Source organism: Lithobates pipiens, unplaced genomic scaffold (genome assembly GCF_037356315.1).
Source record: "Lithobates pipiens isolate NorthernLeopardFrog02 unplaced genomic scaffold, aLitPip1_a1.2 Scaffold_18, whole genome shotgun sequence".
NCBI classification, from domain to species: Eukaryota; Metazoa; Chordata; class Amphibia; order Anura; family Ranidae; genus Lithobates; species Lithobates pipiens.
In genome coordinates, this window is record NW_027507758.1 from 229,984,102 (window position 1) to 230,011,908 (window position 27,807).

Sequence of the window (27,807 nt, forward strand, 5' to 3'; positions counted from 1 at the left end):
AGCCAAGTACAAGTCCACGGGTTTCTTGGGACTGTAAATCATCCCTAAAAGACTGTTGCTACTGATGCTGAGTGCCAGGCTCCACCTCCATGCTGACACAAGCCTCCTCCTCCTCCTTGTTCCTGTGTGAGGGGTGGGACAGCAGGAACACTGTCTGGATAAAGGGGGCCTTGAGTGGCAAGGAAGTCCTCCTCTTCCTGCCTCTGTTCTGCCTCAAGCGCCCTGTCCATTATTCCACGCAGTGTATGCTCCAACAGGTGGACAAGAGGTATAGTGTCACTGATGCATGCACTGCCGCTGCTCACCGTCCTCATGGCCTCCTCAAATTGTGACAGGACAGTGCATGCATCCCTGATCATGCCCCACTGGCGTGGTAAAAAAAACCGAGCTCCCCTGACCCTGTCCTGGTGCCGTAGTTGCACAGGTACTCATTGATGGCCCTCTTCTGCGTGTGCAGCCACTGCAGCATGGCCAGCGTTGAGTTCCACCTGGTGGGCATGTCACATATAAGGCGGTTCTTGTGCAGGTTCAACTCCTTTTGGATCTCATCCAGCCGAGCACTGGTATTAAATGATTGGCGGAAATGCACACAGACTTTCCTGGCCTGCCTCAGGACATCCTGTAAGCCCAAGTACCTGCCCAAGAACCGCTGCACCACCAGGTTAAGGACATGAGCCACATAGGGCACATGGGTCAGTTGTCCCTGTCAGAGGGCAGAGAGGAGGTTGGTGCCATTGTTGCAAACCACCATTTGTGGCTTAAGCTGCCATAGCGTCAACCACCTGTCGGCCTGCCCCTGCAGAGCTGACAAAATAGCTGCCCCAGTGTGGCTCCTGTCCCCCAAACAAACCAGCACAAGCACGGCGTGGCATCTTTTTGCCTGCGTACTTGCGTAGCCCCTTGAATGCCTAAGGAGCCCTGCTGGTTCCGAGGACAAAGCACTGGAAGAGGCCATGGAGGAAGAAGAAGAGGAGGCGTGGAGGAGAGAGGTGTGTCACAATCAGTAGAAGCATTTTGGAGGCGTGGTGGAACAACCTCCAACACTACTGCACCTTGTTCTGTATCCTTCCCAGCTGCCAGAAGAGTGACCCAATGGGCCGTGAAAGATAGGTAATGTCCCTGTCCATGCCTGCTGAACTATGAGTAAGCGGTAATATGCACCTTACAGCTGACCGCCCTGTCCAGCGAGGCATGGACATTGCCTTCCACATGCCGGTAGAGAGCCGGAATCGCCATCCGTGAGAAAACGTGGCGTTTGAGGACCTGCCACTTAGGAACCACACATTGCACAAACTCACGGAAGGGGCCGAGTCTACCAACTGAAAAGGCAGCAGCTGAAGTGCCAGCAATTTAGCCAGCATTCAATGGCTGGGCATGTGGATGGCTGGGAGTATACTTCTTTCGACGGTCCAGCAGCTGGGGCAGGGAAATTTGCCTGGTACAATCGGACATGGGTGTACTGCTAGAAGAGTGCCCGCAAGTACTTGGCTGTGACACACCTAATTCTACACCTTCATTCCTCTCGGTGCAGGTTTCAGAGAGGACTGAAGGTCTAGTGGGGTTGGAGATCCCAGCTGATGAGGAGCAAGGAGAGGTCTGCTTTGTTATTTGGTGTGGGTCTCTAAGGTATGCTTGCCAAAGAGCTGCATGGCAGGTCAACATATGTCTGGTCAAGCATGTGGTGCCCAAGCGGCTGATGTTTTGGTCACGCGAGATACGCTTGAGACATATGTTGCAGATAGCAGTAGTGCTATCTGATGCACTCGTCTCTAAAAAAGGCCCACACCAAAGAACTTTTGGAATAACATGCAGAGGCAGTGCCCTGCACAGGCGGAGCTCTGTGGTGTGATTCAGTCGGTGTGCTGCCCCTAAGCTGGCCCCCGGAGGGCATCCTGCCTCGTTGGAGATGTGCCTCCTCCTCCTCTTTCCTATCAGGCACCCAAGTGGAGTCAGTGACCTCATCATCCCCTCCCTCTTCATCATCGGAGCAAACCTTGCAGTATGCTGCAGCTGATGGAACATGACTGCCAGATTGCTGTCCTTCTTGAGCATCCCCTCTCTCTGCGCTCATGCTACTGCCTTCCTCTAGCTGGGTATCATCATCAGAGCCTTCAAAATGCTGGGCTTCCTCCTGGAGCATGTACCCAACACTGTGCTCAAACAGTTCGGGGGATGGTGGGTCTAGGGAAGGAGTGACTGATGACATTGAGACAAGGGAAGAGGATGCATTGGCAGCTGCTTTGCTAGTACCCTGAGCCTGGGTGAGAGAGGATGAGGAGGATGAGGAGGGCTTGGTCATCCACTCTACCAAGTTTTCGGCATGATGCGGCTCAACACATCCAGCTGCCGAAAAGAAGGACAAGCATGTCCCATGGCCACGTGCTGATGATAATGCACCGCGTCCACAAATAACACTTTTGTCTCTAGACACAGAGCCTGCTTGCCCTCTTTTATTGGCTTGTAACTGTCTGCCTCTCCTTGTTGGCCTTACAGACATAGTAATGGCCTGCAGGGAGATGGGAAAACCAGCAATTGGGTAGCTTTAGGTATACACTGAGCAGATGACACAGTACTCCGAATGTAATTACTGCAGCTGCCTGCCTGTGTTACAGAAACAGAACAACACCAGCAATAAGGGGTAGCTTCAGGTGTATACTGTGCTGGAGACACACAACACCCACTTTAACGCTGCAGATGCCTGTTTTACAGAACACCAGTAATAAAGGGTAGCTTCAGGTGTATATTGTGCTGGAGGCATGCAACACCCACTTTAGCTTCTGCAGATGCCTGTATTACAGAACACCAGTAATAAAGGGTAGCTTCAGGTGTATACTGTGCTGGAGGCACACAACACCAACTTTAACTGCTGCAGATGCCTGTATTACAGAACATCAGTAATAAAGAGTAGCTTCAGGTGTATACTGTGCTGGAGGCACACAACACCCACTTTAACTGCTGCAGAGGCTTGTATTACAGAACACCAGCAATAAAGGGTAGCTTCAGGTGTATACTGAGCTGGAGGCACACAACACCCACTTTAACAGCTCTAGGTTTGCAAGCCAGAAACACACTGTCCCTGCCTAGTCTGCTCTTTCGCTGACCACCACAACACACTACACAAGGCTGCCGCGCTGGCGACCTTATATAGTGTGGGGCATGCACTTAACCCCCCTGAGCTATAATTGGCCGCAGGCATCCTGCCTGTTGGCAATTATGGCTCTCCTCGCTGCCAGCGCTGTGATTGGCCAAGCATGCGGGGTCACAGTGCATGTCTGGCCAATTATGAGCCAGTAATGCACTGTGATGGCGCAGTGCATTGTGGGTCATGAGCGCCACACGAATAAGGCTGCCAATGGTCCACAGAGTTCTGGCTTCACCGAACAGGTGAACAGCCGGTGTTCGAGTCGAACATGCGTTCGACTTGAACACCGAGCTCATCTCCACTCACTAGATACAGTCAGGTCCATGAATATTGGGACATCAACACAATTCTAATCTTTTTGGCTCTATATACCACCACAATGGATTTGAAATTAAACAAACATGATGTGCTTTAACTGCAGACTTTTAGCTTTAATTTGAGGGTATTTATATCCAAATCAGGTGAACAGGATGACTGGGGGTTGGGACTTTGAATGAAGCAGGCAGGTGTAAAACATTTAAATTTATTGGAAAAGCAATGGTAAGTTGCATGAGGGTAATCATGAGTACACCAAGAAGACCAATATATTCCATTCAATGGCTAAACATACAGCAATAACAATTGACCACTAAAAATACAAATCACATATTACAAGTAATCATTAAGTAAGTAAAACATATAGTTAGCATAAAACATGGCATATAGAAGCTCTATGCATTTCGTGGATTCATCCACTCTTCAGGAGCATGCACGTGGAAAACTGAATGCTGTAGTATAATAATAAGAATATCTGTAAGGTCTGACCCTGTCACGGAAAGCAGAGTTTAAAATAAAGTAATTAGAAGTAATATTGGCTAGGATAAACCCCCCGAAACCACTCTCACTCTCACTCTCGTTGGTGGGTGTGGCAGACTAGCCCTTATAAGGCCGCGTACACGCGGGCGGACTGTTCGCCCAACCTTGTCCGCTGAACAGTGTTTGGGCGGACAGTCCGCTCGTGTGTGGGCTTTCAGCGGACATACTCCCCATGTGACATCAACCCATGTGACCAACCCATGTGACATATACCATGTGACCCCGCCCCATTGTCACTATATAAGTGACCGCACAGCGCGGCTCTGGCATTCCGGCCGGAGGGAGCGACGTGTCAACATCTCCTGGAGAAGAACAAGAAGAACAAGAAGAAGAACACGAACGGAAGTCGGCGGCGACAGCGGCGACAGAAGACCGGGCCACCGCCTGTAAAAGAGCTACAAGAAGGCGCGGTGGCCCGGCAGAAGAACCGAAGGCGGCGACAGAAGAACGGAAGGCAGCGGCGACAGAAGACCGGGCCACCGCCTGCAAAAGAGCTACAAGAAGGCGCGGTGGCCCGGCAGAAGAACCGAAGAGGGGGACAAGACCCCCGAAGTCGGGAGAAGAGGCCGGCGGCGGGGAGGAAGAAAGCCGGACTCCTCCGCTAGTAAAAGAGCTACACACAGATAGCGGAGGAGTCCGGCGAGAAGACCCCCGAAGACGGAAGACCCCCGGAGCTGTGCAATAAAATATTTTTTCCCCTGTGTTGTGTTTTTTTTTTTGTACTTTATTTCACAGGTGAATGGATAGGGGTACATTGTACCCCATACTCATTCACATAGGGTGGGGGGCCGGTATCCGGGGGCCCCCTTCTTAAAGGGGCTCCCGGATTCCGATAAGCCCCCCGCCCGCAGACCCCGACAACCAACGGCCAGGGTTGTCGGGAAGAGGCCCTTGTCCTCATCAACATGGGGACAAGGTGCTTTGGGGTGGGGGGGGCGCGCGCCCCCCCCTTCCCCAAGGCACCCCCCCATGTTGAGGGCACGCGGCCTGGTACGGCTCAGGAGGGGGGGCGCGCTCGCTCGCCCCCCTTTCCTGGCCGGCCGGGTAGCGTGCTCGGACAAGGGTCTGGTGTGGACTTTGGGGGAACCCCCACGCCGATTTTTTTCGGCGTTGGGGTTCCCCTTTAAGCCCATTCCAGGCGGCGGAGCCCGCGACATCTCCCTCGCGGGCCCCGCCTACCTGTACACGCGCTCGAAATGGGCGGATTTGCCTCCTCCTTACGTGGGCGAGTCCGTTCATTTCAAAAGTTGAGCCAACTGTTTGGCAAACAGTTCGCTGAAACAGTCCGCTCGTGTGTGGGCAAGTCCGCTCATGCAAATTTTGAGCGGACTGTTTGCCGAAACTGTTTGCCGAACAAGGTTGGGTGAACAGTCCACGCGTGTGTACGCGGCCTAAGTCTTCTGGGGCAGATTGACTTACATGGTGGTTCCAGCCTTTTATCTGCACACTTTGTGGATCACTCAACACTGAAGTGTCTATTAGGTAATTTGATTTCACTTTTTCACCATTTGATTTATGCTGCACTTCTATTTTATTTCATCTAATCTCTTTGGTTGATATGGTTTCCCCGAATCACGTGGTGTCGGTACCTTAAATACCACCCCCCAGAATGCACAGCAGGAAAACACTCCCACTGGGCTGGTTCTGGGAGAATAGTGGCATTCAATGCACCCAGCTAGACTGCGTTTCTGCCTTTGCCGGCGGTGACAGTGACACCTGCGGTCAAGGAGAACACAGTGCAACACATCTGGGCTGGTACTGAACCAGAAATTTAGAGAAATAGTCCCGAAGCCCAACTGTGGTTTCAGGCAAATTAACTTTTCAAAAAACCATAGCTCCTGCTCGTCAGGAGCCAGTGCTACATGGCCCCCCCTCCCATTTAGACTAAGTCCTTATCGTCTGGGAAGGAAAAAATAAATAAAAACTTTCAGTCCTGGAAGTCAGGTACCTGAACTCGAAATTGGGATGAGGGATGGAAAGGAAAAGGAAAAAATTGAACATACAATACGTTGAACAATTTACATAAAACAAGTTACATAATACACAAACCCCTTGATAGGTGATCTCAGTGATTCCAGAAAAGAAGATACAAAAAAACAAACAAACAACAGAAACACATACTATGTGTACTCTTATAGAAAATTAGACTCTCTCCAGTGTTTTTCTTTTTTAATCAATAGTTTTTATTAAAGTTTAAATTTTTATCAAGACAAATGACAGAAATTATGACTAAATAACATATCAGTTACAGTATTTAGATGCATAGATAATAGTATCCAAAAATAATAAAAACTGTAATATAAAGAAAACCATATTAATCATCTCAATTATAATAGGGATAATAAAGGTAACGAGCGGGAGGTTATTAACCACTTTAGCCCGGACCAATAAACACCTTAAGGACCAGAGGTCTTTTTCCAATTTCGCACTGCGCTGCTTTAACTGGTAATTGCGCGGTCATGCAATATTGCACCCAAACGAAATTTGCGTCCTTTTCTTCCCACAAATAGAGCTTTCTTTTGAGGGTATTTGATTGCCTCTGCGATTTTTATTTTTTGCGATATAAATGGAAAAAGAGCGAAAATTTTGAAAAAAAAGATATTTTCTTCTTTTTGTTATAAGAAAAATCGAATAAACTAAATTTTAGTCATACATTGAGGGCAAAATTTATTCAGCCACATGTCTTTAGTAAAAAAAATGTCAATAAGCGTATATTTTTTGGTTTGCGCAAAAGTTATAGCGTCTACAAACTAGAGTACATTTTCTGGAATTTACACAGCTTATAATTTATGACTGCCTATCTCATTTCTTGAGGTGCTAAAATGGCAGGGCAGTACAAACCCCCCCCCAAATGACCCCATTTTGGAAAGTAGACACCCCAAGGAAATTGCTGATGGGTATATTGAGCCCATTGAATATTTATTTTTTTTGTCCTAAGGGATTGAATAATGACAAAAATAAATAAAAATAAAAACATTTACAAAAAAGTTGTCACTAAATGATATATTGCTCACACATGCCATGGGCATATGTGAAATGACACCCCAAAATACATTCTGCTGCTTCTCCCAAGTACAGGGATACCACATGTGTGGGACTTTTTGGGAGCCTAGCCGCGCACGGGACCCCGAAATCCAAGCACCGCCTTCAGGATTTCTAAGGGCATACATTTTTTTATTTTACTCCTCACTACCTATCACAGTTTTGAAGGCCATAAAATGCCAAGATGGCACAAAACCCCCCCAAATGACCCCATTTTGGAAAGTAGACACCCCGAGCTATTTTCTGAGGGCCATGTTGAGACCATTGAATATTTATTTTTTTTGTCCCAAGGGATTGAATAATGACAAAAAATAAAAAAAAATATTTTTTTTACAAAAAGTTGTCACTAAATGATATATTGCTCACACATGCCATGGGCATATGTGAAATGACAGCCCAAAATACATTCTGCTGCTTCTCCTGAGTACAGGGATACCACATGTGTGGGACTTTTTGGGAGCCTAGCCGCGTACGGGACCCCGAAATCCAAGCACCGCCTTCAGGATTTCTAAGGGCATACATTTTTTTATTTTACTCCTCACTACCTATCACAGTTTTGAAGGCCATAAAATGCCAAGATGGCACAAAACCCCCCCAAATGACCCCATTTTGGAAAGTAGACACCCCAAGCTATTTGCTGAGGGCCATGTTGAGACCATTGAATATTTTTTTTTTGTCCCAAGGGATTGAATAATGACAAAAAATTAAAAAAATATTCTTTTTTACAAAAAGTTGTCACTAAATGATATATTGCTCACACATGCCATGGTTATATGTGGAATTGCACCCCAAAATATATTCCACTACTTCTCCCGAGTATGGGGATACCACATGTGTGGGACTTTTTGGGAGTCTAGTCGCGCACGGCACCCCGAAAACCAATCACCACCTTCAGGATTTCTAAGGGTGTAAATTTTTGATTTTACTCCTCACTACCTATCACAGTTTCGAAGGCCATAAAATGCCAAAATAGCACAAAACCCCCCAAAATGACCCCATTTTGGAAAGTAGACACCCCAAGCTATTTACTGAGAGGCATGTTGAGTCCATGGAATATTTTATATTTTGCCACAAGTTGCGGGAATATTACAAGCTTTTTTTTTTTTGCACAAAGTTGTCACTAAATGATATATTGCTCACACATGCTATGGGCATAAGTCAAATTACACCCCAAAATAAATTCTGCTGCTTCTCCCGAGTACGGGGATACCACATGTGGGGGACTTTTTGGGAGCCTAGCCACGTACGGGCCCCCGAAAACCAAGCACTGCCTTCCGGATTTAAATATAAAATGCTACCAAAAAACCTGTTAGCGATGGCAGGGATCAGGCCTGACTCTGCAATCGCTGCAGTTAAGTGTTTAGTGTTTTGTAAGTGACAGTGATCGATCGATACTGCACTTGGGTAGGCTGGGCGGAGGGGCAAAACGCAGGTGCTAGCAGGTATCTGGGCTGATCCCGCTAACAATGCGTTTTTTTGGAACCCTAAACTGCTGGGGACGCTAGTATAGATCTGATCAGATCAGATATTGATCTGTTCAGATTCTATACCACTACGGGAGGTTTATGCTTTGCGCGTGGGTGTTAGCGGTACTGGCACTAACCTAGCGCTGCCTGGGGCGACGCAGACCCTGACCCTAAAACCTAATTGATATCACCCGCCGGGTGATCAGGGGGTTAAACCTTTATTGGGTAATAAATGGTGGGTGCCATGATGCTATAAAAAACAAACTAACCAGAGTCACCCGTAACACTTATACGGTGATCAGTGGTGAAAACGTTAACTAGGGGCAATCAGGGTGTTCAAATTTTTATTAGGTAGTATATGGGGGTCCCTGGCGCTATATAAAAACCCGACGGGGAACCTAAATAACTAACTGGCTAACCAGCGTCACCAGTGACACTTATACTGTGATCGCTGGTGAAAGGGTTAACTACGGGCAATTGGGTAGTATATGGGGGTACCTAGCGCTATAAAAACCTGGCGGTGAACCTAAAAAAATAACTAGCTACCTAGCGACACTAGCGACACTGATGCAGCGATCAGAAAAATGATCGCTTAGTGACACTGGCAAAAGGGGGTGAAAGGGTTAACTAGCGGCAATCAGGGGGTTAAAACCATAATTGGGTAGTATATCGGGGTACCTAGCACTATAAAAACCTGGCAGTGAACCTAAAAAAATAACTAGCTACCTAGCGACACTAGCGACACTAATGCAGCGATCAGAAAAATGATCGCTTAGCGACACTGGCAAAAGGGGGTGAAAGGGTTAACTAGCAGCAATCAGGGGGTTAAAACCATTATTGGGTAGTATATCGGAGTACCTAGCACTATAAAAACCTGGCGGTGAACCTAAAAAAATAACTAGCTACCTAACGACACTAGCGACACTGATGCAGCGATCAGAAAAATGATCGCTTAGTGACACTGGCAAAAGGGGGTGAAAGGGTTAACTAGCGGCAATCGGGGGTTTAAACCATTATTGGGTAGTATATCGGGGTACCTAGCGATATAAAAACCTGGCGGTGAACCTAAAAAAATAACTAGCTACCTAGCGACACATGCAGCGATCAGAAAAATGATCGCTTAATGACACTGGCAAAAGGGGGTGAAAGGGTTAACTCTAGGGGCAATCAGGGGGTTAAATCTTTATTGGGGGGTGATAGGGGGCTACCCTGGACCTAACACTAACTGTCCTGACAGTTTTTACTGTCACAACTGACACTGAATGCAGTGATCAGTAAAGAAATGATCACTGCAATCAGTGACACTGTGACTGGGGGGGGAGGGGGGGCGGGGGGATTGGGGGGCGATCGGGGGGGGGATCGGGGGGGGGGGATCGGGGGGGGGTTTGTGTGCCTGTGTGTACCTACATGTCAGTGTAGTGTTGGTGCACACTTACTTTGTGTCTTCTCCTCGTAGTCCGGTCAAAAAGACCGCCCCGAGGAGAATGACATCACTTCCTCCTTCCTGTGTAAACAATACACAGTGGGAGGAAGCTTCTCATTGGCCAGGAGCGATCCAGAGGGGGTGGCCGAAAACCTACGGCCATCCCCTCATCACGGAACGCTCCTGGAGCGAACTGGACCGTCGTATCTGCCTGTGCCATTGTGTTGACATACATTGGCAATACGGCGGTCCTTAAGTGGTTAATACACCCAATGTGGAGACAATACACAAAAGCAATATAAATATTATCTTCATATATTTATATACTGCCAATTCAAGTAATTCAAAGATAATGAACCTAAATATATTCTCGAACACCCCTATGGGTGCTAAACTGTGTTTGGGACAGTAATGGTAACCTGTCATTTAATATAAATACAAAACAAAGATTAAAATATTAGAGCGGGGTAAGTAATTGTTTAATTCAAGTTATCTAGGAACAAAGAACGCATGCAATTTTTTGTGAGGCCGAAGAGCTAGAATTGATTCATAAATGTAATGAGTTTGAGTCGATTCTATCACTTCTTTTATGGAAGGAGGATCAGGATTTTTCCAGTTCCTCGTTATACTGATCCTGGCTGACAGCAAAATATGTGTAAACACATTTCTAAATTGGATAGGAGATCAATGGATAATAGAGCCAGTGTGGGATTTGGAGGAATGACTGTTTTGGTAATTTCAGACATAACTTGAAAGATTTGTTCCCAATACTTCCCAAGTTTAGGGCATGTCCAAAATGTATGTAACATATCACCTTTTTTTCCCGCACAATCTCCAACATTTGTCGTCAAATATGCTGTTGAATTTAGATATTATCTCAGGAGTAAGATACCACCGTTGAGTCAATTTAATGGATACTTCCCATAATGTAGAGCAGCATGTGGCTTTATATGTGGTGTTACAAGCTTTTTCCCATTGGTCAACTGTATAGGTGTATCCTAAGTCTTCTTCCCATCTAATTAAAGGGGTAGTCTTTATAAACACACTTTTTTGTTGAAGAAGATTATAGAAAAGGGGGATCCCTTTTTGTTGATGTATGGGGATCTTAAGGAAGGACCAAGCCGATTGGGGAACATTATAGGTCCATGATGGGAGATTGGAAATGCAATTCTTAGTTCGGATGTAGAGGAATAAATCTGAATTTGGCATAAATCTGAATTCCCTTCTCTATCCATGGTGTAAATGAGGTGGTCTTCATGAAATTATGTAGCGTATGTAGCGAAATTTGGACTGCTAAATTTTAAATGTCACATAGTATAGGTGCTAGAGTACTTTGACATTTTTTAACATATTCCCCCATAAAGCCATCTTGACCAGGTGATTTCAAGATAGGAAGGATAAGAATAATTTGTAGAATTTCAGGGATAGTAAAGGGAGAATTGAGAAATTCTAATTGTTGTGGGGAAATAGATGGAAGATTGACACTCTCCAAAAAGGTGTCAATCTCCTCCTGAGAAGGTTGATGGATATCACCACCTTTTTTAATGTTATATAAATCATTATAATATGAGTTAAATGCTCCAGCTATTGAAGAAGGCTTAAGCAATTTTTCATTAGTGTGAGGATGATAGAGGAATGGGATTTTAGTCTTAGATCGATAACCTTTAATGCGTAATGCCATTGTTTTCCCTGCTTTGTTCCCTGTTGCAAAAGTGGAAGCTCAGAATTTTTTAAAAGATTTCTCATGTGTCTCTAGAAGTAGGGTTCTTAATTCATTACATAACTGGAAAATGTGTGTTTTAATGAAAGGAGAAGGATCATTTTTATTGTGTTCCTCAGCTTTTGCTATCTCCTTATTAAATTCATCCATTCTCTGAGTTCTCTTTCTTTTAGCTTTAGAACCTAATTGCATAAACACCCCTCTCATAACAGCTTCATGAGCATCCCATAATATCATTGGGTCAGATATAGACGTTGAATTAATTGTAAAGAATTCAGTAAGATGTTGTTGGAGTGTCGTGGAATAATTTTCATTTTGGAGAATATAGTTATTAGCTCTCCATATATATTTGTTATAATTTGGTTGGGATGATGTGGTTGTTATAGACATGCCAATGGGAGCGTGATCCGACCACATGGCCGTATGTATATGGGAGGATGAAATCTTGTCAAGCAGCCATTTATCTGTCAAGAATAAGTCAATTCTGGAGTAGATATTGTGTCGTGGTGACAAATATGTGTAATCCCTTTTATTAGCATGTCCACATCTCCATACATCAAATAAGTAGTTCGAAGTTATGAACTTATCAAGAGGAGAAGCATAGCGTTTGGACTTAGCAGAAGAATCCATATCATTGTTTGGAATCAAATTGAAATCTCATATCAGGAGGTGTCCTTTTTGAACTTTCTTTGCCTCCTCTATAGTTTTTTTTATGAAATGCATTTGCCTCATATTCGGAGCATAAATAGATACAAGGGTGTATTGAATATTGTTAATGGTACAAATCAAAAAAAATAGCGACCTTCAGGGTCAGTGATACAATTATCTAATTGAAATGTAATAGTATCTCTAATAGCTATTAATATCCCTCTTTGTTTTTTGAAGAATTTTTTTTGAAAAATATGAGGAACATTTTTATTTTGAGCAAAATATGTCTCTTGAACACATAATATGTCACAATTAAAGGATAAGGCAGACCTCCACATAGAGGTTTGTTTCGCTGGGTGATTCAGTCCCCTTGGAGAGAAGAAAAAAAATGAGAGTAATGAAAAAAATATTTTCCAAGAGTCAGCAGTAATCCACTCAAAGGAATGCTGACCAAGATAGGGGGTGAAGTTCAAGTAGTAAGGTATTGAGCATCAAACCAGACCGTATATGTCAGTAATGCATATGAGTTAACAGGCAGGAGTAGTTCATTTGTATTTAATTCTATTTTGTTCACGTTTTTGTCCAAAGTGGAACAAATTTGGTTTTTCCTTCAAGGCAGGGGTGTTATGTGGAAGATCAACTATAATACCCCATGTTTGGAGTAATTGCATGCCATCTTCAATGGTAGATATAGCAAAATGTTTCCCATTGTAAGTGGTCAAGATAGTGGCTGGATGTCTCCATTTGTGATCTTATGATTAGATAATGCCTTTGTTACAGTTTTGAACTGTCTTCTCATTTGTAGTGTAAATTGCGAGAGATCGGCAAATAATTGTATATCTGAGTATGGTAGTGGGAGAGTAGTTAGCCCCCTCGCTTTGGAGAGAATTTGCTCTTTAGCTTGATAGAAATGGATTTTCAGAATAACATCTCTGGGAATTGATTCTTCTAGATGTTTTGGTTTGGGAATTCTATGAATACGATCGATTGTAAGTTCAATCGGCGATAATTCTGGCAATAATGTAGAAAATTGTGTATTTACATAGTTACGTAGGTCCATAGGTAGAACTGACTCTGGTTTTCCTCTCATTTTAATGTTGTTTCGACGTGAGCGGTCTTCAAGTTCTGCCAATTTCATCATGACCCACATGGAATCATCTTTTTGTTCTGTACATGCATCCACTAGCTCATTCACTGTTTCAGTGCATTCCTCCATTTTGTTTTCAACGTATTGCAGTCTACCATCCATATGTTTCATATCAAGAGAGAATTTATGAATCATGGAGGATAGATTAGATACAATAAATAATTGTAATGACACAAGCATTTCTTTCATTGTGGTATCTAGTACTGGCTGACCTGATGTTGGGAAAGCAGCTATAGATGTCTGTAATGAGGACAAAGCATTATCACTATGCAGAGCTGTGTTCACAGTATCAGCTGCCTGACAAGATGAATCCAGCTTTATCCGCGATTTTGCTGGTCCCTGGGATGTTGGGGATATATGAGAGGAGCCATTAGAATATGAGGATGATAATTCCTCATCCATTTCAGGTGGATGGCTATTAGAAAGGTTTGTGTGAGTTTTATTATTTTTCCTCACAGCTCCGACGGTGCCATCTTGGATTTTTGTCAGCACACCGCTCTGTTTAAATGTAAATGATGACACCTTTTTTGTTCCCCTTTCTTGTCCTCTTTTGCGAGACATTATTGCCCCTACTGTCCCAGGAGTACTGCAGAGTATTTAGGAATGTTTTTATAGAAGAATACCTGCCTGTTTTTTGCTGTTAAACGGCCGGCTATGGAGAGCTCTAGGCTTAAGCAGCCATCTTCTTCAGCGCGCAAGCCACACCCCCCCCCCCCCTCCAGTGTTTTTGACCTACATGTCTACTTGCAATTGTCCAAGTGTTTGTGCAGACTCCCACCATCTAGAGAGCAACAAAATGCAAGTCCTTCATAGAAGTGCTGTGGCTGGTAGATGACCTTGACATGGAGCTTTCCTCTAGTAAACCTAGCACTATCTAACTATCTTTTTGCAGAAGAAAACTTTTTCCAAGCAGAGGGAAAACAGTCTCGATAATTGCTTTACCAATAAAAGTGAGGGTCTGGCAGTTAACGTTTTCCCCTTGGCATCCACAGGGGTGATAAAGTATACTACGTTGTCTTTTCCTGGCCAGCAAATTACAACTCTGTCAGAGTATATGTGTCTCCCAAAGCTCCAGTGCTGAAGACACCTGGTGAAGTGTTCGTACATACTGGGGGAACATGCTTGTTTGCTAAAGGGCTTTGTTACTTTCAGATAGTCCCACACATCACTGGCATACCAATGCTCTTGGTTTTTCTTGATCTCTTGCATGATTTCCCTGGGAACATAGGGGAACTCCAAACCATACTCTGTAGCCACCCGCTTATTCAGCAGTCGCTGAGATTGTGCGAACCTAGGCAGAGCTCGGGCACTTCCATCCCCGGGAGGAACACAAGAATTAGGTGATTTCCGTACCATAGTAAAAGGGAAGCTCTTAGATTCAGACAAACTGACATTTTTGGGTAAAGTCTAATGGTTGTAGGGGTTCCCGCCTGAGGCGATACACTCCCCGAATTCAAGGCTAACCAGCCAGACACATTCCATGTTGCGGCCACATTATCTGCATTGGCCCATAACATTTCTTGGGACATAGTCTTGAACAGCTCATCATCCCCTGATAAGTCAGACAGAGAATCTATTTCTCAGTCCCGCAACTCCTCTGCTGGCAAATATTTAAAAACAGTCTCACTCATTACAATTTTCCCAGAGTTCTCACTCGTATCTGCAGCAGATTCCTTGAGAGCGATTTCTTTCCCCTGATCCAATCCAGGAGAGTTCTGAGATAGGCCACTACCGTGGCCGCAGGAGGCTTTCATGTACCCTACTTTCCTCTGAGCAGGCGTAGGGATTGTGGTAATGGTGGATGAAGCAGTGTCCATGATGTCCGGGGTGGCTCCCTTGGTGATGGTAGTGACAGCATCTCCCTCCGGGATACTGGGTGTAGTGGTCGGCATACAAGTTGCAGGCCTCGTCACAGGAGAATATACAGCAGACTCCTCAGTGGTAATGCCCGTGGCCCAGTCCATATGATATGCACGAGGCGGCACAGTGGGTTGCTTCACTTTAAATAGGTATTCTCCACATTGCAGGCATCGAACAAATGGCTAGAGACTTGTGACCAGTCCCTCGTACTTGTTGCAGAGCATTCCCAGTGCCTCGACGTCTCCCTTCAGATACAGTACAAAACACCCATGCGGTCTCAGGTGAATTCCTGTATCTGTAAAAAACCATAGCGCCTGCTCGTCAGGAGCCAGCGCTACACAATAATTCCAAACAGGAGCAGAGAGACAGGTCATGTGATAGATTTATTGCTTGTTTGGCTGTACTTCTCCTTTGGATCACAGCAGCGCAGATTGTTTTGCACTCCTGCGACCCAGTGTGACCCGTTTTTAGCTGACAGCGGGCTGTCGGCTGACATCACAGAGCCCGTCCAGGCTGGTAAAAGATCACAACCATATGGTCAGGATCTGCTCACATGCCTGGATCGACACCCAGCTCTATGTATGAAGGTAAAAACCTTTTGTGTGCAGCAGCAGGCCCCGCTCCATCTAATGCTTAACTGAGCCCCCTCTCAATGCAGCAATATCCACGTGAGACTTGGCTCTCTGGGGACTTGCACTCCTGATTGGCATTTGGCAGCAGCAGGAGCCATTGGCTCCCGCGTCTGTCAATCCCAACCAGTGAGGCAGTCAGGAGATGGAGTGGGCGAAGTGCACCTGCTTGGATGTCAACATAGCAAGCTGCTTGCTGTGGGGGAACCTAGCAAGAGGGAGGGGTCAGGGGCACCAGCTAGGGACCAGAGAAGAGGAGGATCTGGGCTTCTCTGTGCAAACCCATTACACAGAGCAGGTAAGTATGACATGTTTGTTATTTAAAAAAAACAAAAAAAACAAGACTTTAATATCACTTTAAGGTTAGCTGTGTGTAGTAAAGGACCACTTCAGCCCCGGAGGATTTGGCTTTTTACAATTTGGCACTGCCCTGCTTTAACTTGTAATTGTGCAGTCATACAATGCTGTACCCAAACTAAATTTGCGTCCTTTTTTCCCCACAAATAGAGCTTTCTTTCAATGGTATTTGATTGCCTCTGCAATTTTTATTTTTTGCGATATAAACGGAAGATTGAAAATTTTGATTTTTTTTTTATATTTTCAACTTTTTGTTATAAAAAAATCCAATAAACTCAATTTTAGTCATACATTTAGGCCAAAATGTATTCAGCCACATGTCTTTGGTAAACAAAAAATGTCAATAAGCATATATTTATTTATTTAATGTTTGCGCAAAAGTTATAGCGCCTACAAACTAGGGTATATTTTCTTGAGTTTATGCAGCTTTTCGTTTATGACTGCCTATCCACTTTCCAAAATGGGGTAATTTGGGGGGGGGGGGATTGTGCTATCTGGACATTTCAGGACCTCTGTAACTGTGATAGGTAGTGAAGAGTAAAATCACAATTTTACGCCTTTAGAAAGCCTGAAGGTGGTGATTTGTTTTTGGGGTCCTCTACTCGGCTAGGCTCCCAAAAAAGTCTCACACATGTTGTATCTCCATACTGAGGAGAAATGGCAGAATGCATTTTGGGGTGTAATTCCACATATAACCAAACCATGTTTGAACAATATATCATTTAGTGACAACTTTGTGTAAAAAAGAAAAATAATAATAATAATATTCCCGAAACTTGTGGAAAAATATCAAATATTCCATGGACACACAACATGCCTCACAGCAAAAAGCTTGAAGTGTCTTCTTTTGAAAATGGGGTAATTGGGGGGTTGGGGGGGTTGTGCTATCTTGACATTTCAGGGCCTCAGAAACTGTGATAGGTAGTGAGGAAGTGAAATCACTATTTTTTTTCCTTAATGCCGCGTTCACACGTAGCGGACTATCCGACGGACTTAGTCTGGCGGACTTCCCGACAGACTGTTCGTCGGACTTTCCGAACTAGCTATTTGCCCACACACGGCACTTTTTCAGCGGACTAATACGGCATACTAAGTCCGCTGTACTATCTGCCTTACTTTTGAAATGAACGGACTCGCCCACACACGCGGAGGAAAGTCCGCTCATTTCGAGTGCGTCTCCAGGTAGGCGGGGCCCATAAAGGAGACGTCGCAGGCCCCGCCACCTGGTATGGACTTAAAGGGGAACCCCAACGCCGAAAAAAATCGGCATGGGGGTCCCCCCAGGTCCACATCAGACCCTTGTCCGAGCACGCTACCCAGCCGGCCAGGAAAGGGGGGGACGAGCGAGCGCCCCCCCCCCCTCCTGAGCCATACCAGGCCACGTGCCCTCAACATGGGGGGTGCCTTGGGGAAGGGGGGCCCCCCACCTCAAAGCACCTTGTCCCCATGTTGATGAGGACAAGGGCCTCTTCCCGACAACCCTGGCCATTGGTTGTTGGGGTCTGCGGACGGGGGGCTTATCGGAATCCGGGAGTCCCCTTTAATAAGGGGGCCCCCAGATACCGGCCCCCCACCCTATGTGAATGAGTATGGGGTACAATGTACCCCTACCCATTCACCTGTAAAATAAAGTACAAAAAAAACACAACACACAAGATAAAATAGTTTATTGCACAGCTCCGGGGGTCTTCCGTCTTCGGGGGTCTTCTCACCGGACTCCTCCGCTATCTTCTTCTAGCTCTTTTGCTAGCGGAGGAGCCCGGCTTTCTTCCTCGCCACGGCCTCTTCTTCCGACTTCAGGGGTCTTGTCCCCCTCTTCGGTTCTTCTGCCGGGCCACCACGCCTTCTTATAGCTCTTTTACAGGCGGTGACCCGGTCTTCTGTCGCCGCTGTCGCCTTCCGTTCTTCTTCTTCTTCTCCTGGAGATGTTGACTCGACGCTCTCTCCGGCCGCAATGCCAGGGACGCGCTGCACCCTTATATAGGGACAAGGGGCGGGGTCATCGGCTGATGTCACATGGTGACCCCATCCCCTTACGATGTCACAGTCCTGGAGGATGCTGGGACTGTCGCCATGTGACTTCAACCCATGTAAACTATTTTATCTTGTGTGTTGTGTTTTTTTGTACTTTATTTTACAGGTGAATGGGTAGGGGTACATTGTACCCCATACTCATTCACATAGGGTAGGGGGCCGGTATCTGGGGGCCCCCTTATTAAAGGATTCTGATAAGCCCCCCGCCCGCAGACCCCGACAACCAACGGCCAGGGTTGTCGGGAAGAGGCCCTTGTCCTCATCAACATGGGGACAAGGAGCTTTGGGGTGGGGGCATGGTACGGCTCAGGAGGGGGGGGCGCTCGCTCGTCCCCCCCTTTCCTGGCTGGCCAGGTAGCGTGCTCGGACAAGGGTCTGATTTGGACCTGGGGGACCCCCACGCCGATTTTTTTCGGCGTTGGGGTTCCCCTTTAAGTCCATACCAGGTGGCTGGGCCAGCGACGTCTCCTTCGCAGGCCCCGCCTACCTGGAGACCCGCTCGAAATGAGCAGACTTTTCTCAGGGCGGGAAAAGTCCACTCATTTCAAAAGTACGGCGGACTAGCATACACACGGCCGGATTGTCCGCCGAAATGCGAGTCCGGTGGGAAGATTGGAGTGCAAAATTACTTTCTAAGTCCGCCGTATTTTCGGGTCAAAAAAGTATGCCGGAGGCTACACACGGGGGGATTGTCTGGTGGACTTCAGTTTGCCGGACTTTTCCACCCGCTTGTTTGATCGTGTGTACGCGGCATTAGAGAGCCTGAAAGCGATGATTGGTTTTCAGGGTTCTTTACAGGGCTAGGCTCTCAAAAAGTCTCACAAGTGTGGTATTTCCGTACTCAAGAGAAGCAGTAGAATGTATTTTGGGGTGTAATTCCACAAATTCCCATGGCGTGTTTGAACAATATATCATTTAGTGACAACTTTGTGCAAAAAAAAAGAAAAAAAAGTTTGTAATTTTCCCAAAACTTGTGGAAAAATATAAAATATTCCATGGACTCAACATGCCTATAAGAAAATAGCTTTTGGTGTCTACTTTCCAAAAAGGGGTTATTTTGGGGGGGAGGTTTGAACTGTCCCTACATTTTATGCACAACATTTAGAAGCTTATGTGGCACATCACCCACTCTTCTAACCACTTGAAAACAAAGTCCTTTCTGACACTTTTTGTTTACATGAAATAAACATTTTTTTGCTAGAAAATTTCTTTGAACCCCCAAACATTTTATATTTTTTAAAGCAAAGGCCCTACAGATTAAAATGGTGGGTTTTGCAAAATTTTTTCACAGTATTTGCGCAACAATTTTCAAACGCATTTTTGGGGGAAAAAACACTTTTTTTTTATTTTAATGCACTAAAACACACTATATTGCCCAAATGTTTGATGGAATAAAAAAGATGATCTTATGTTGAACAGGGTCAGGAAAATTGGGCCTTTGCTGGTGGTGTGGTGATGTTGTCACAACACTGTAAGCTCTCACAGTTACTCTTGGTGGGCACAGGAACAGGCCCTGCTGTGAAATATTAGATCAAAAATTGTAATTACACGCCCCTGTTGAGCAGGAGCAGAAAAATTGGGCTTTAGGCACTGGTGCTGGTGCCACAGCACTGCAACCCCTCACGGATACTCTAGTTGAGCAAAGGAACAAGCCCTGCTGCAAAATATTTTCAGCAAAAATTGGAATTACACGCCCCTGTTAAACAAGGGCAGAAAAATTGGGCCTTAGCTACTGGTGGTGGTGCCCAGAACCAAAAATGTTCTTATAAGCTATCAACATGAACATTGAGGAGGAATAGGATAGTCACTCAGCATAACAGGATAGTCACTCAGCATCAGCATAGGCAGTCTTGAAGGGATCTCACATTCATAAAAAAAATGATTCGGTTACATCAGCATCAAGTGCTTGGTGGCTGGTGATCCAAGACTGATTAATTTTTATGAAGGTGAACCGATCAACCGATTCGGTGGGCAGGCACACTCTGTGATCGGTTACAAAGCCTCCAGCAGGACTGAGTGTGCGTTCAGAAAGAATGCTGGATGTAGGACAGGCCAGTAGCTCAATTGCATACTGTGCAAGCTCTGGCCAGTGATCCATCCTCAAGACCCAGTAACTCAGAGGATTTTTGGTTGGAAAGGTGTCCAAGTCTGATCTTGCCCCATGTATTCTGGCACCATGTAAATCAGATGCTGGTGATGGTTGCTGGGACTGATCAGACCTTGGGGCTGCAGACTAAAAAATTGTCTTTGAATGCATCAGTCAGACGGCCACCTTCTCCACCACTCCATCTGTGACTGACCAAAGTCTCAGCAACACGTTGTCCAGAACCAGGAATTTGTAACCTCCCAGGCTCTGAAAAAGCGTTGCACAAACTTTTCTGCAAGGCCTCCCGAAGATGTTTCATCCTCTGCTCCCTCTGTGACGGCTGGATAAGTTCTGCAACCTTTCCCTTGTAATGTGGATCAAGGAAGGTTTGCCAGTCAATACTGATCCCTTTCCTTGATACCACAGATCTAAGGATTCTTTCGCAGGCTTTGCAGGATCACGGAGGCCATGCAGTGTAGGTTTGCTGAGGCATTCGGTCCGGAGTCCTCTGGGTCACTAAGGACAACCTGATCCGCAGCAATGTACAAGTCCATGGGTTTCTGGGGACTGTAAATGATCCCTTGAAGACTGCTGATGATGCTGAGTGCTAGGCTCCACCTCCATGATGACACAATCCTCCTCCTCCTCCTCCTCTTCCTGTGTGATCGGAGGGCCTGCAGGAACACTGTCTGGATAAAGGGGGCCTTGAGAGGTAAGGAAGTCCTCCTCCACCTGCAGATTTCTGAGAGAACTGAAGGTTACATAGTTACATAATTAGTCAGGTTGAAAAAAGACACAAGTCCATCCAGTTCAACCACAAAAAAATTATAATATTAATATCATACAATCCCATATACCCAATTCTATACCTAAAGTTGATCCAGAGGAAGGTGAAAAACCCCAGCAGAGCATGATCCAATTTGCTAAAGCAGGGGAAAAAATTCCTTCCTGATTCCCGGAGAGGCAATCGAATTTTACCTATAAATGTTAGTACACAGTTATATTATGTACATTTAGGAAATAATCCAGGCCTTTCTTAAAGAAATCTACTGAGCTGGCCAGGACCACCTCTGCATGGAGTCTATTCCACATTTTCACAGCTCTTACTGTGAAGAAATATTTCCGTATTTGGAGATGAAATCTCTTTTCCTCTAGACGTAAAGAGTGCCCCCTTATCCTCTTTGTTGACTATAAAGTGAATAACTCAACACCAAGTTCACTATATGGACCCCTTATATATTTGTACATGTTGATCATATCCCCCTTAATCTCCTCTTATCAAGAGTGAATAAATTCAGCTCCTCTAATCTTTCCTCATAGCTGAGCTCCTCCATGCCTCTTATCAGTTTGGTTGCCCTTCTTTGCACTTTCTCCAGTTCCCCAATATCCTTTTTAAGAACTGGTGCCCAAAACTGAACTGCATATTCCAGATGAGGTCTTACTAATGATTTGAACAGGGGCAAAATGATATCTCTCTCTCTCTGGAGTCCATACCTCTCTTAATACAAGAAAGGACTTTGCTCGCTTTGGAAACCACAGCTTGACATTGCATGCTATTATTGAGCTTATGATCTACCAAAACCCCCAGATCCTTCTCCACTATGGATCCCCCTATGCAGCCTAATGATCAAGGCTGCTGCGTCAGTAAATGTAAAACCAATCCATCAAAAAAAAACTGGAACTGAAAAGAAAGTGTGATGCCGTCACCTGCTACCGAGACCCGAGGCTACTGATAACGGCCTAGGCCCTGAGAGGGTTCTGGGATCCACCAAAGCCCCTGAGCTAGTAGACGCTGCTGGAGCTGCAATAGGCTGATTTACCAAACGTTCCATACCATTGCACAACTCCTGGCGGGACGCAGCTAGGAAATAAAAGGTAGTGTGGAACGACACCCCACTGGTCAGGAACACAACTTGAGAGAGAAACGTGAGCAGACAAAAGAAACCTGTGACAAGAATGTACCCTGCGAGAAGGAAACGTGACTGAACGAGAAACATGAGTAGCGCAAGCTGAAACAAACGTGAGCAGCATAAAAACTGAGGCTGCAAGAAAACACCACCTGCACAAGAAACACAGGTTGCATGAGAACGTGATTTGATGAAACCACAAGAGAAAACCTGGGGACACGAGAGAAACCCTGGGGACCCGAGAGAAACCCTGGGGACACGAGAGAAACCCTGGGTACACGAGAGAAACCCTGGGGACATGAGAGAAACCTGGAAAACTAGAGAAATGTAAAATTGCATGAGAAATGTAAAATTGCATGAGAAATGTAACATTGCATGAGAAACGTAACATTGCATGAAAAACGTAACATTGCATGAGAAATCGTAACATTGCATGAGAAACGTAAAAGTGCATGATAAACTTACCTGCATAAGAACTAACCCCATGAGCAACGTGAGTTAGAACAAAATGTGAGCGGTGAAAGAACAGATGAGGAGACTTGCCACCCAACAAACCAATTAAAAATGATCACCTCAGTCTGTTAAACCCATAGGCGTGATGGGTAACCCCCGGTGGAAGAACATGGACAACTCAGCAGTCTGAAACAACCAGAAAACATAATAGACAATCTGCCCGTAACATAACAAACCCCTTGGTAATTGACAAGTATAAGTACGTAGGTGCCGAAATGACAGGACCAACAGCGCATGAATGCGAACCTAATGACAACACCACCCTACTGTATGCAGAAGTGAGCCCGAGCAACCTGCAGCACCAAGACAGGAAATTAAAATGAATACTCAGGGCTAAGGAACCCACAGACCGTGGTGGGTAGTAGTAAAGGTGTACTGGTGAACGTAAACGTATGACGTATGGACTACAGGCAAGAAGATTGTGGGACGACAATCAATTACGAACGAAACCTCAGCCCATATGGACCTGTAGGCGTGACAGATCCTGGATGTAAGCACCAACTAACGGAAATGCAGCGAATAAAGGGCAATGACATGAAAGGCATATGACATGAAAACGTAAGAAACATGGGAAAACTTAAGAAACATAGGAAAATTGAAAACATGGGAAAACGTAAGAAACATGGGAAAACTTAAGAAACATGGGAAAACTTAAGAAACAAGGGAAAATGTAAGAAACTTGGGAAAACGTAAGAAACAAGGGAAAACTTAAGAAACATGGGAATACGTAAAAAACATGGGAATACGTAAGAAAACATGAGAATACGTAAGAAACATGGGAATACATAAGAAACAAACCATACCTTGCATGAGAAACCATACCTTGCACGAGAAACCATAAATTACATGTATGACGTATGGACAACAAGCGAGAAGATAGTGGGCCAACAATCAATATAAAATGATACCTCAGCCCTATGGAACTGTAGATGTGACAGATCCGGATGTGAGCACTAGCTAATGGAAAATCAGCGAACTAAAGGCATGTGACATGAATTGGCATGAGAAGCGAGAAAATAAAAAACAAAAACCTGCATGAGAAACTGCAACCTACATGAAAAACTGTAAGCTGCATGAGAACTGCAAACCGAAAGCAAACCGTAACTAACAAAACCGCAAATTTTACGAGAAACCGTGCACTGCATGAGAAGCCTGAATTGCATGAGAAAACGTGACATGCATGAGAAACGTGACATGCATGAGAAGCGTGACATGCATGAGAAACGTGAATAACATGAGAGGTGTAAACAGCATGAGAATTACAAATTGAATGATCTACGTAAACAGCATGAGACGTAAACAACATGAGAACTGTAAATCGCATGAGAAACGCCAACTGCCCGAGAAACCGCAAGGCTGCTTGAGAAACCGCAAGGCTGCCCGTGAAACCGCAAAGCTGTCCGAGAAACCGAAAGGCTGCCCGAGAAACTGCAAGGCTGCCCGAGAAACCGCAAGGCTGCCCACCGAGAATTGTGAACTAAGAAAACACAAATACCCCCTCTCTGATGCCCTGCGTGAGCACCTGGAGGAGTGAGCAAGCAGGTGGACGCCCCCCCCCCCCCCCATGCTGCCAGTTGTATAGCTAACTGTGTCAAAAAATAATCTGTGTTATCTAGCATTTCAAAACAGCTTAACCATAGTGCCTTACTGTGGACTGTTAATCATGTTATAAAATAAGGTCCTCATTCAATAATGCAATATTTATAATAATATAATGTTACATAATAAATAAATATTACTTCCGACAACCAATCAAATTCAACTGGAGACATTTTAAAAACAGCTTAGACCAGCCTTAACCTTTATTTGTACTCGGAACAAAATCCCAGTCCTCATCCCCCTCCACACTGCAAACGCCTTGACTCATGACTTGTTTTTTTTTTTTTTTTGATGACGTATTATGTTTTGTAACCCTTTGCTAAAATTAATAAAAAAAATTTAAAAAACGAAAGCAGCCCAGCTCACGGTAGTGGAGAGGAGATGAGGAGTTTTTGACAGACTGATAAAACATAAGCTTTGGCAGTAAACAAAATAAAAGTATGTGGTGACGCAAGGGCAAGTGCAGCACACTGACTGAATCACACCGCAGAGCTCCGCCTGTGCAGGGCGCTGCCTCTTCGTATTATTCCAAAAGTTCTTTGTGCGCCTTTTTTGAGATGAGTGCATCAGATAACACCGCTGCTATTTGCAACATATGTCTCAAGCGTATCTCATGTGGCCAAAACATCAGCCGCTTGGGCACCACATGCTTGACCAGACATATGTTGACCTGCCATGCAGCTCGTTGGCAAGTGTACCTTAAAGACCCACACCAAAGAACAAAGCAAACCTCTCCTTGCTCCTCATCAGCTGGGATCTCCAACCCCACTAGACATTCAGTCCTCTCTGAAACCTGCACTGAGAGGAATGAAGGTGTAGAATTAGGTGTGTCACAGCCAAGTACTTGCAGGCACTCTGCTAGCAGTACACCCACGTCAGATTGTAGCAGGCAAATTTCCCTGCCCCAGCTGCTGGACCGTCAAAAGAAGTTAGCTCCCAGCCATCCATATGCCCAGCAGTTGAATGCTAGCTTGGCTAAATTGCTAGCACTTCAACTGCTGCCTTTTCAGTTGGTAGACTCGGCCCCCTTCCATGAGTTTGTACAATGTGCGGTTCCTCAGTGGCAGGTCCCCAAACGCCACTTTTTCTCACAGAAGGCGATTCCGGCTCTCTACCGGCATGTGGAAGGCAATGTCCTTGCCTCGCTGGACAGGGCGGTCAGCGGTAAGGTGCATATTACCGCTGACTTATGGTCCAGCAGGCATGCTACTACTGGTTGTGACACACCTCTCTCCTCCACCCCCTCCTCTTCTTCTTCCTCCATGGCCTCTTCCAGTGCTCTGTCCTCTGAACCAGCGGTGCTCCATAGGAGTTCAAGGGGCTACGCAAGTACGCAGGCAAAAAGATGCCATGCCATGCTTGCGCTGATTTGAACAGGAGCCAAACTGGGGCAGATAATTTGTCAGCTCTGCAGGGGCAGACCGAGAGGTGGTTGATGCCACGCCAGCTTAAGCCATGAATGGTGGTTTGCTACAATGGCACCAACCTCCTCTCCGACCTCCGACAGGGAAAACTGACCCATGTGCCCTGTGTGGCTCACGTCCTTAACCTTGTGGTGCAGCAGTTCTTGGACAGGTAACCGCCTTACAGGATGTCCTGAGGCAGGCCAGGAAAGTCTGTGTGCATTTCCGCCAATCATTTAATGCCAGTGCTTGGCTGGCTGAGCTGCAAAAGGAGTTGAACCTGCACAAGAACCGCCTTATATGTGACATGCCCACCAGGTAGAACTCAACGTTGGCCATACTGCAGAGGCTGCACATGCAGCAGAGGGCCATCAATGAGTACCTGTGTGACTATGGCACCAGGACAGGGTCAGTGGAGCTCGGTTTTTTCTCACCATGCCAGTGGGGCATGATCAGGGATGTATGCACTGTCCTGTTCCATTTGAGGAGGCCACGAAGATGGTGAGCAGTGCATGCATTAGTGACACTGTACCTCGAGTCCACCTGTTGGAGCATACGCTGCGTGGAATAATGGACAGGGCACTTGAGGCAGAACAGAGGCAGGAAGAGGAGGACTTCCTTGCCTCTCAAGGCCCCCTTTATCCAGACAGCGTTCCTGCTGTCCCACCCATCACACAGGAAGAGGAGGAGGAGGAGGAGGCTTGTGGCAGCATGTAGCTGGAGCCTGGCACTCAGCATCAGCGGCAGCAGTCTTTTAGGGATGATTTACAGTCCCAAGAAACACGTGTACTTGTACGTGGCTGGGAGGAGGTGGCTGCAGATCATGTTGTCCTTAGTGACCCAGAGGACTCCGGACCGAATGCCTCAGCTAACCTACACTGCATGACCTTCCTGATCCTGCAAAGCCTGTGGAAGGATCATCGTATTCTTTGGATCAAGGAGAGGGACCATTACTGGCTGGCCACTCTCCTTGATCCACGGTACAAGGGTAAGGTTGTGGACCTTATCTTGCCGTTGCAGAGGGAGCAGAGGATGAGACATCTACGGGAGGCCTTGCAGAAAGGTCTGTAGAATGCGTTTCCAGAGACTGGGAGGTTACAAACTCCTGGTCCCAGACAACGTGTTGCTGAGGCTTTGGTCAGCGGTGGAGAAGGTGGCAGTCTGACCGATGCGTTCAGACAATTTTTTAGTCCGCAGCCTCAAGGTATGATCGGTTCCAGCAACCATCGCCATTGTCTGATTAACATGGTTCAGGAATACCTAGGGGCAAGGTCAGACTTGGACACCTTTCCCACCGAAAATCCTCTGGCTTACTGGGTCTTGAGGATGGATCACCGGCCAGAGCTTACACAGTATGCACTTGAGCTTCTGGCCTGTACTGCATCCAGCGTTCTTTTGGAACGCACCTTCAAGGCTGCTGGTGGCTTTGTAACAGATCACAGTGTGCGCCTGTCCACCGACTCCATTGATCAACTGACCTACAAAAAGATGAATCAGTCTGGGATCACCAACAGCTACCAAGCACCCGAACCTGATGTAACCGAATAATTTTTCTTTAAATGTCACCTCCCTTCAAGACTGCCTATGCTGATGCTGAGTGACTGTCCTGTTATGTTGACTGACTATCCTCTTCCTCCTCAATGATGCTGTTCTGAGTATATAGGGCCTGGGGGCCCCTCGCCTTTCCTTTTTTTTTATTTGGGTATGGGATTCCCCTTAATATCCGTACCGTCCCAAAGGGGCTGGTAATGGGCAGGGGGGCTATCCATGCCATTTTTCTCAATGATTTTCATCCATATTGCCAGAACCAGATATTAGATTAAAACCGCAAGCAATTTTAAATGCCTTTTTTTCCGTTAAATGTCATTTTGTGCAGGGACAGTTCTAAACACGGGAAACATGTGCACTTCACAGGCATACTATAGACACCCCCCCAGACACGATATTTAAAGGAATATTTCACTTTTTTTTCACTT